The sequence below is a fragment of the Argopecten irradians genome, chromosome 8, assembly GCF_041381155.1.
Source record: "Argopecten irradians isolate NY chromosome 8, Ai_NY, whole genome shotgun sequence".
Lineage (NCBI taxonomy): Eukaryota > Metazoa > Mollusca > Bivalvia > Pectinida > Pectinidae > Argopecten > Argopecten irradians.
In genome coordinates this window covers 39,512,780-39,524,685 of record NC_091141.1, presented here as the reverse complement: position 1 = coordinate 39,524,685, position 11,906 = coordinate 39,512,780, and the positions used below count along the sequence as shown (strand labels likewise).

The 11,906-nt window shown below is 34.7% G+C and overlaps 1 pseudogene; it reads left to right on the top strand.

Moving 5' to 3' along the window:
* Nucleotides 1-5,726: 5,726 nt before the first annotated feature.
* On the top strand, nucleotides 5,727-11,341 carry LOC138330338 (tripartite motif-containing protein 2-like; annotated as a pseudogene).
* Nucleotides 11,342-11,906: the final 565 nt, after the last annotated feature.

Here is an 11,906-nt window from a genome sequence, read left to right as displayed (position 1 = left end):
TTTTATGCTTCATCTTAAAATTTGCACTTATAGTGTTAGTACATAAGTTATGATATCGAATGTGGTTTGTGGCTTCCTATAACACCATGCCTTGTTCCCGAGGGGGAGGGGGCGTTACATTGATGCCGTTGAACATATATATTTCCACATCAAGACTTTGGTCAATATTCAATGTATGACAATTTTAAAAAAAAGTCATTTATTTTCTTTAAAGAATACCATTAGATTAGATAACTGGTCGTAATAATTAATGATAGATGCACACAAGATGCAAAATAACTGTCCATTATAATTAACATACAATTGTCCTAACCGGTCATCATTTTAATTAGATTAGAAATATAGTGTTAGTACATAACTGATAATATTGAAGGTGTCTGTTCTTTCCTATGCCTCGTCCCCGAGAGGGAGTTAGAGTTACAATGATGTCATTGACATTTTGGACGTGATATGTAAGCCCTGTGCTTATAGCTATGTATGGTATACATCAGATAGTTTTGTTTAATAATTAAGATTTTAAGTATTCATCAATTTTATTGTTTTTATTTGTTTTCTTAAAACTCAATCATTAAATTTATTAGCATTATCTTCATGTATGTGTGATAAAACGAAACATTAAGCATTTGAGCTAAAGTATAATTTAACGGTTAATTTGAATACGGAGTCTTACGAGGAAGTTGTTTATACATGTATGGAGATAGCCAGATTGACCACTTTTAGCCCCGATCTTAAGGCCTTCAAACCATTTGGACAGTTTTGAATTCCCACCCCAAAAGGATGTTCCCAATGCAATATATTCAGAGAAGTTGTTTATTTTGAAATAGCCACATTGACCCCTTTTGAGGAGGTCAGTCCGATCATATGTTAAATTTTGAGTTATAAAGATGCTACCAGTCGAATTTTGTTAAAATCCTACAAGCGATTTTGAAGAATTCGAATGGACGCCGCGGTATCACATAAGCTCACCTTGGTCCTTTGGAGTAACTTTATTTAATATATTTGAGTATTTTTCCACAAATCTATGTTTTACTTCAAATACATAAGATGGAACTAATGTGCTCAAAACATTTTACATAATGTAACCAGCATTTTATACTGTGTATTGTAATATACATTTTTATCACATAATTCGCCTGATATCCTGTATTTTCACTCGTGTAATATTTTTGCATTTGTCATTTGCTGTGTCAACTGTGAACAGGAAATTCACTGAGACGTCATAACAGAAGCAATAAAGTGACGTCAGGATTTCGAGGGCAGCGGAACAAAATGGCTGTTTTGCAAGAACATTTTGATGTTGAAGTTCTTTGAAAAAAGTACCTGAAATGTGTATTTCATCTCGAAATTATGATTTTTTTTTTGCTCGCCAAGGATCGTAAAAAATCATTAAACCCCAAATGAAATGAACACTCATTTAAGATCCTATATATGGTGTATGCAATTCATAAATGTTCTATTACATTTGGAAATAAAATGAAATTGAAATGAAAAATAGTGCTTGGACCAATTTGTATTCAGGTAAACCCACTTTCCCATCTCGAGTTATGAAAGGAAACACAACAGACGATGAACCACATTTTAGGATGAGTATTTTATTGTGCTACAGGTATGATTTTTTTCTGACACAAACTCACACCTACATGATTACTGTGCAATCCATGTCGTTTAACGAATCTAGAGTATTCCTTTAAATCGTAAATAAATCGAGGATTAATACTTATACGCCACAAAGAAACATGGCGAAACATGACAATCCTGATCTATCTGAGTTACTTCCCTTTGCTACAATCCGACGGAGTGAAACGAAGGGAAGTAACTCTGATGTATGTCTATGACATTGTGGGATTTTGTGTTAATGTACTGTGTGTAGAATATATATATATGTATCAAACGGATGAGCCGAAAGGCTCAAGACAATAAAAAAATACATTAATTAAGATTTCCCCCTGAATTTCTTAAATGCGACTTTTTATGGAGAAAAGATTTTCCAGTTAAGGAACATGTATAAAATTTGGGCCAGAAACGCGTTGAATCAGAACATTTTGTAGTCGTCAAAATAATTTTCTCTTTTTTCTTACAAAGAAACTATTTATTTAATAGTCAATGACTGGAAACCTACTTACTGAAAAACATTAGAAATTATCAAAATATATACGACTTGAAAAACAGTAACTTGGCAGTACTTCGTTCACACAAATACATCTATGAATTATTGAAGTATACCACAATATGTCAGGATTCAATATAATGAATTCATTTCCATTCGACATTTTCATATAAGTTTTTCATTGTAACATCTATAGTTAATATAAAATATAATTTGAATAAAAAACAAAATACTAAAACACATTAACTGAATGTGCTTGCTACAAATAAAGTATGTATTGTCACTAGCACAATGTGTTTTTTAAATGAAAAATACCATAATTGTAAAGAACGCATTTTTTCCAATTTTTATTCCAAACAATTAATTTCATATCTTTTCTTTGTTCGACACTACAGGGACAAATGTTTGACCAATGGATACTACAATACAAAAATACAAAATTTGTGTCAAGTCCCTGTGTTTGACACGTATGTGTATATATCACATTAGATATATAATTACATTTTCGGACTGTGATATTTCATGTGTATAATCTTTATAAAATGTATATCTAAGATATACTTGTATTTTGTGTCAAAATTTGTCAATGGACTCCTACATAATTCACATTGACAACTAACTAGATTCTATGTTTTCACTGAATTTAGAGTGCGACATCACACGATCATATGCTTCAATATCTCGAAAGACAAAAATACCTATGTTCACTATATTAAGCACAATGCTTTGTTAGAAGACAATATACCACAGGATGTTTTTTTTTATTATTTGTATTCCAAACGAATCATTCCACACCTTTTCCTTTGGTTGACCCCACAGGGACTTGGCACACGTTTCAACCAACGCATAGTATAATACATAAATATATATTTTGACCGTCGGTTGAAAATTTGTGTCATGTCCCTATGTTGACACGTAGTGTATGTAGCCATGTATATAGCATTACATTTTCGGACAGCAAGTTACAGTATAAGTGCATTTTGTTTGTAAAATATATATCTAAGATATACCTGCATCTTGTGTCAAACGTTCATAAATAAATAGACCTTTACATACAAATGTAACTAATTATATAAAATATACCAATATTCACTGCCTTTAGAGTGCGACATCACACGATCAAATATTTAGATTTCTAGAAAGTCGTCATTCCCAGTAACAATGGCAGGTTTCCTTTTCTCTCCACGTTTCTGGAATTTATAAAATATGGTCACGTGAACTTTGTCCCAATCAACATCCCACGAGACACAAGATAAATTGCCAGAGTAGACTTTAGCTTGTAAACATATCGAGGTGGCAATGCCATTGAATTTGACATTGAAATAAAAATGTTGTGAAATTCAAAGTAAATGCCCAATCATAGCGATTGATTCTTTGGCATACCATGGCTTGCCATTTTGTAATGTATTTTTGCCATGCGTATACTATACTGATAAAGAGTGTAGCATCAGAGAAGATGACGTAATTGTTTACTTAAGTTATGACGTCACAACCGATACCTACCGGAAGGGAGATATGCAGATATATAACATACAGGAAATTAACGAAGTTATTTAATTTACATACATGATCCCATGGTTTTACAGTGAACTGTCCATTATAATTGATCAATTGATTCAATCAGATTGCAATTAACTGAACAATGATAAAATGATAGCATTCAAATTATGGCTATTATGATCAGAAGTTATTTGTGTTTCACTCTGTCGTCAACTGAAGGGAAGTAACTCTGACAGATCAGAAAGATGATGGTTAAAACGTCAATAACCCTCTGTGGTTTGAGGAACTGAAGTGTCTATAGATTATTGATCAGGATGATGCTATTTCAATCATAACACAATGAAAATACACTATAAACTAGTACCAAACATATATTATAATAGCAAATAATTACTAATTGTATCCAATGTAAAAACAATCAACGTATAAATCATTGATGGAAAGGTTTAATATTTACAAAATATAGATTATCAAATATTAATATTAAGCCTTGTCAACAAATATTGTGCTCCCCGTAACCACACCGACTCTACACCAAAACTTGTTATCAATCTTGGATGTTTCTGTAAATGATATACATAATAACTACACATACGCATCAACACACATAACTTTTACGGGTAAATCCGTCAAATCCTGTTTCTCCCAAAATATACCAGGTTGTTAGATATATATATGAATCATTTTAATTTTGATTAAAAAAACATTCTTGTGTTACCATCAAGGCTTCATGAACTGATTTTTATCACCCCTGTAGTCACATTAATGTTCTTCTAGATCAAAGACTGGACCAGTCCATTATGGAATTCCAGGGGTGAATGAGTTAAATAGTTGGTACCACCGATGTTTTACCATACAAGGAATGATGTCAACCTCCTCTTTTTAAAGTTATCTTGGAAATTAATCAATTTCTTTTTTTAAACAGATAAAATAAATTATCCAGTCAAAGTAAAACTGCTGAGTGAATTTGCGAATCGAATTTTGGTCCTATTCTGGCTGCAAATTTTGCTGCATATATTTTAAATGAGAAGATGTATAATGAGAAGATATTCAGTACGATTTGCAGTAAGAATAGGACCAAATTTCGGGTCGGAAATTCACTCTGCAATTTTTCTTTGACAGGATAAATTACTTTGAAAAATAATGTGTTTTTTAATTTTGTATAAACGAAATCATACTGGTAAATTAACCAGTTGGTAGTATTCCTTTTAGGGAAAAAAGTATGATCAATGTCAAATAACTACCCTAGAGATAATTTCAAAACCTCTGTAACAGTTAGACATGTTTAAGAATGTGACAGTACTTGATGGTAGAAGTGAGTAGTAGGAGTACTGGAAGAAAGACCACCGACCTACCCCAAACAGGCTCCACACTCACTACTAAAATACAGTCCTCAGGCACATGGGTTAGTTTGGTTTAACATCCTATAAACTGTCGTGGTTATTAATGGATGTACTTGGTTAAGGAGGTAGAGGAAAGCCACATTACCCAGCGAGTAAATCACCAACCCACGATCAGTACACACTACACAGCAACGGTTCCATATTGGATTCGAAGTTGCGACCCAGAGGTAGAGGGCTGGTTATACACTTTGGGACATCTTAACAACTTGACCTCAACCTGTCCCGATTGCTAACTGAAAATAGCCATAAGACACTTAATCTATAAATAAATAAGCAAATACATAGATATCCTTTATATGAACAATTCATAGAATTTAACTACAACATAACTGATGAATAGTTTCTTACAATAATAACATACCTGGATGAAATCCATTTTGATTGAATTTCACGGTTCACCAGCTATCGGTTAAACGGTCTTGGTACCGGCGTAACCTTGTAATTTGCATTGTGTATGTTCCAACTTTGAATAAGTACACCTGTGTGACGAGCACATAACGGGGCGTGGTTAGATACGTCTGGTGATCGGTCAATTGTATCAAGACTCAGATCGATAGAACAAACTAGTTAAAATATCCAGTATACTGTCATATTACTTAAAATACTTCAAACTTTGAAACTACGTACGTAACATTTATATTACCCCAATTTATATAAATGTATATCAAAACAAAAGATAACACTGATATTATTAATTTATAAATCAATATATAAATTCTTATCTTCCGTGTTTGTTAGAATCATAGGTAGCGTCTATTGATTACCGGAATTGACCGAGGATTACCGAATATCACTCAACTTTAGATCACGGAGACAGACACATCGTTCTATATCACCTGACATGAAGTTGAAGTTTTGGCCAATATTGACGGTAAGTAATGTTAGATAAGTTTATGATATAAATCTTTAGCATCATATCACTGACATAACTCGATAAATAAGGTTTGTGTTAACTACAAAAACGTACATTTAATTTTATATCCCGTACTAGGTCTGTTATTGTGATTATATTATGGCTGTGTTAGATATATACAAACCGAAAGCGGATGTTATATACACATCGCTTATATCAATCGGGTAGACGTATAATTACAAAGTACACCGTCCTATATCCTGACCTGACGTTTATATTATCGGGTAGGTCTACAGTTGATTACGTGTTCAATGCCTGCACTTTATACTTTGTATGAACTTCAAATAATGGAGCATTCTACGTGATAATTATATAGACGGTTCAACATGTTGGTACACTGAATGTAGTACCTGAACACGTTTATTATAGGATATCATTCGATAAGTTATATGATGGTATCTAGATATATGTTACCACAGGAACTTGACGTTCTGTCATAAAGCATAATTATATATATATATAAATACTACCTTTATTCTATATAAAAACACCAGGAATGCATCGCTAGCCAAAGTTTTATTAAGTATATTTCTATATAGGGGATATATACCCGGTATATGTTTATGCTATATTATTGACAGATCGTGAACCAATGATCAATCTATCTCGTTGGCTGGAAATTATTTCCAAGTCCCTGTTGTTAAATTAAGAACTTTAAATTCCAGCAGGCTTGATATATAATTATGTGGTGTTAGGCTTCAACCTTGAAGACTACACAAAGATTGTTTAAATTCAAGGTTCCTGATGTCTTAGATTTTATTTCATAACGCTGTTTTATTAAATACTTCCCATTATTAAACCTAGTGTGTGATCCTGAATTTGTCGCTAGTTCGTGAAATCGATGACCTTGAACTGTATTAAAGTTCAGTGAGGTCAAATTTACTCAAACATATAGTACAGCAGAGACCCGTTAAAGTATTGGGATGACGAGTTCATGTATGAACATTGTGGTAAATTTATTGTTTTAAGGCGGAACTATACAGAGCTCACTGGTAAAAGTTTACTATTCAAACAGGTCTCGATTTCATGAGCATTGAACCCCGTAAACCAGAAAAGATAAAATCACAGTTTTAGTCCCCAAAATTGTTTAGAAAGAAATAATACGAATGGTTGGGATTTTTTTTTGATTAATTGAAACAGTTATATAATTATCTACCGAGTCGATTTAATGCGTAATGAGCCTTGGAGTACACATTTACAGTGACGCAAATCTTCTTCTATTAATAAAAAAATTATATCATTCTTTCCAAACAATATTGTGGAAAACCACTGTAACTATTACCAGTGAGCTTTGAGCTTTTTACCCCCTAAAGAAATATCGTATCCCATCAGACTAAACAAATACATGTTACTTGTCTAGTATGTTATATGATCTCTGTCTGCTGACCTGTCGCCGTTACCCCTCAACATCATTTAGATGTATCTCCAAAAGTAGGAAATGTGTATCAGAGAATTTGCTTGATATCTTTTGCTTAAGCGTAGTGACTATTTTAATATAGTGGCAGAATTTGGGATAAGTCGTGAATCGATCATCCTAAATCAAATTCACAATACAAGAGTATCTCAATATTTCATTATACACTGTATGACAAGAACATTGGAATAATCCATTATAGTATTGCTTTTTGAAGTTAGGATTACTCCATTCATGGCCGCTATGGCCGAAAGGTAAACATGTCTCGACGTAATTATGAACTCTCATCCCATCTCTGGATCGCAAATTTGAATCCCATGTTAGACATGCAGTTGCCAGGTACTGACCGTAGGCCGATGGCTGTTCCTCTAGTACTCCGATATTCCTCCACCAAGAAATCGTTCCGTCGTTAGATGACCTTGGTTGTTAATATGACGTTACACAAACCACCCTAATCAAATCATCCATGACAGCCGTCATATAAATACATGTTTTCATACACTTGTAAAACCAGGTTGCTAACTTTCACATGTTTATTCTCCGGTACTCCGGTTTTCCTCCACCTATAAACCTGTACGTCCTTAGGTGGCCCTGGTGATAAATAAAATGTTACACACACCACACTAAACAAATCATCCAAACAGCACACTAATCAATCCAAACCATACATCTGTGTATGTACACGTATATCCCTGTTGCTTACTTTCACATTAGTAATGCTATAGCGACATTGTAACTAAAATAACATTTATATGCTTCTATCTACATTAGAGTAAAGAAACACTATATTTCCTACAGAGACCACAATGTATAAAACAAACCTGTTGTCTAATATGTACCCATTGGTATCCCTTTTAACTTTTATTTTTAATATGTCGGCCAGAAGATGACATCTATGATTAAACTCTGGATATATATTTCACTTATATAGTCCCCAAATATGTATCGTATGAATAGCATGATGTAGCCTAAAATGTTCACATTCTATTTAACTCATTACACATTACACACCTGAAATTTCATAATGCACGGATCTAGTCATTGAATTAGAAGAGTCTAAATGCGTCATAAGGGGTGAATCAGTTAACCATCCTCATGCTTACAAACCCCTGACCTACCACCACCCCAACATAGAATCATTCATCTATCTGGCAGCAGATTTGTCATTAAACTCTAAAGCGTTCAGACCAGGACACGAAATTATTGACATTCAGAATATGTACAAAGGTTAATTATTGAAGAAACAAATATCACGCATAAAGTCATAGAAAATATGTCGTAAACATTCATTCTGAATATAAACAAATACGTACAACCGTAACATCATTCGATATATGTTGAAATCATTAATAAATACCATCTGGACACAAATTCTACATAAATCGACATACATGTACTATTACAGAGTAGAATACAAGGTATTGAATTTCACAAAATCAAATATATCTTACGTTATTGTTGAAATGTGTTATATTGTTATATAGGACCATTATTCAATATGGACTTCATACATTTATTGCTAAATTTTTTTAAAAGCCTGTATCATTGTTTTCTGTTTCAGAATACCTAATCATCGACTGATAACGCCATGGCAGAAGGTGGTCCAAATCAAGAATCGGTGCCTAAAGACGGTACTCAGTCGGACTCACACCTGCTGCAGTGCCCGATCTGTCTGGAACAGCTTCACCAGCCAAGATGTCTACCATGTCACCATTCTCTTTGTCAGGAATGTCTGAGTACTTACATCACCAGTGAGGTGTCGGGGAAGAGGGACACGGCGACTACCTTTACTTGTCCGGTATGTAGAACACTTACTCACCCTATTGATAAGACTGAGGATAAGGACAAATGGGCCGAGCAGTTTCCTGTAGACAAAGTTGTCATGGAGTTGATACAAATGAAGAGCGGCTCAACAGAGAGTCACTACTGTACGTATTGTGAAAAAACTAAAGACAAGAAGTTTCTGGCTCAGTTCTGGTGTAAGACTAATCAATGTTTGTTTTGCGAGTCTTGTAAACTAAATCACCATGATATCATACACCCCAACTGTGATGGTATGGATATCAGAGCTTCCGGTGGTAACCTTTTACTACGATCAGAAACACTGACCAAGAAATGCGACAAACACAATGAGAAGATGGGCTACTTTTGCGTCGACCACAAAGCTTTCGGCTGCAGCAAATGTATAATTGTTGGTCACAGGAAATGCAACGATGTAGCAACCACTGAAGATTACTGTAGTACATTGGACAGAAACTCAACACTCAAAGAAACGACGACCTATCTACAAGAGGCTACTGACTCCCTGGAATCGGCGGTAAAGAACTTCCAGCAATATTTACAGAGCATTGCAGACGACAAGGAGTCGGCATTACAGAGCATCGACGATATGGAAGAACGATTCATCCAACGAATGAAAGAAATGAAGAAGGAAATCACAGATGATTTGATAGCTAAGTACAAAGTGGAGAGTGACAATCTGAAGGCGACAAGTCAAAAGTGTGAACGACTGAAGATCGCTATGCAGAATACAATGGAATCAACTGCTACAGCCCGGCAGCAGAACGACCACATGGGTACGATTTTATTGTACCAGAGAGGACAAACAGAGCTAGATGCTTGGAAAGATTTAGTCAAAGAGATGAGGATGACGAGCTCTACTGTCAGTCTTAAGCACGAAGCGGAATTTGATGGAACAAGTCTGAACTTTGGTAAAATTGTCGTCCAGAAGCAACAGAGACAATTTACAGATGTCCCAGGCCTTACCAAACCTTTATCAGAATGTGAACTAAAGGAGGTAAGAAAATGAACATAAAAATGAAATCAGATCAGTCGATTTGTGATGCTCGTGGAGTTGTTATCACACCGGACGGCAGTATTGTTGTAGGAGATTATAACAATCAGAAGCTGAAATTAATCAACACTGACGGAGATTTGTGGATGAGTTGAAGGTGAATGGAGACCCTTGGGATTTGTGTTTGGTAGACAACACTACTGTTGCAGCTGCGGTAGGTAATGGTGTACATGTGGTGACAGTTACATCCTCTAAACTTACATTATCGAATGTAATAAACATTGGGAAAACATGTTACGGTATAACGTACAGAAATGGAGAGTTCATCGTGAGTTCAGGTAAAGAAGTGTACCGGGTGACAAAAGACGGTAAGACACAGATGCTACAAAGAGTACCTAACACTATATATATACGCATTATCTCAAGACCACCGTACCGGGACTCTCTTCCTTCCTTACCACATCAACAATCCTGGAGGTACGGCCGTCGGTAGTCTGTCTACTGACAATCTATACAAGGACGTGTTGAATGTAGGTATAGTACGCTACGCATATGGAGTGGATGTGGACATGGAGAGTAACGTCTATGTCTGTGGATGGGAGTCAAACAACGTGGTACAGATGTCTGGGGACGGGACAAACGTCAGGGAACTGTTAACAGCAGCGGACGGTATCAGCAATCCACTAGCTATATCCGTGTATGGTGATAAACTTGTTGTGACGAATCAGTCAGGATCAGATCGCAATTCTATTCGCTTATTTCAGTTTATTTGACCACTTTGATATAACAACTTTTGTGATGACATTTTCCCTTTGTAGTTACATATCACTATCAGGACTGTTAGGTCTATACCTTTCCTTTGGATTAAAATGTAAGTCACCAGATTAAACCATTCTTGGAAGATGCAGTAAGCTTAAAGTAATCTAAGTAAAGTTAAGTTCAGCAATATTTCGCAATACAAACTCCTTTATTTTTTTCTTATTTTGTATTCTGCTGAAGGCTTGTACCGTCATTTCTTCACAGGAATCTGTGACCTTGTGATTTTAGCTTTGAATTCATTTTCATTGATGTAACATGGTTTTAAATTGGCTCAAGTTAATCGGATATATTACCATATCAGGACTTAGGTCAATATTCAATGTATGACAATTATAAAAAGGAAATTATTTTGTAAGTTAGATATAGGAATAAAGTCTATCAAATTACATAACTGACGTCCATAATTACTGATAAATACACACAGGATGCAAAATAACTGTCCATAATATTTACATTAGAATTGTCCCAGCCGCTGATCATTTTACAAGATTAATTTGATAAAAGATTTTACGGTTTTATTTTATGCTTCATCTTAGAATTTGCACTTATAGTGTTAGTACATAAGTTATGATATCGAATGTGGTTTGTGGCTTCCTATAACACCATGCCTTGTTCCCGAGGGGGAGGGGGCGTTACATTGATGCCGTTGAACATATATATTTCCACATCAAGACTTTGGTCAATATTCAATGTATGACAATTTTTAAAAAAAGTCATTTATTTTCTTTAAAGAATACCATTAGATTAGATAACTGGTCGTAATAATTACCGATAGATGCACACAAGATGCAAAATAACTGTCCATAATAATTAACATACAATTGTCCTAACCGGTCATCATTTTAATTAGATTAGAAATATAGTGTTAGTACATAATTGATAATATTGAAGGTGTCTGTTCTTTCCTATGCCTCGTCCCCGAGAGGGAGTTAGAGTTACAATGATGTCATTGACAT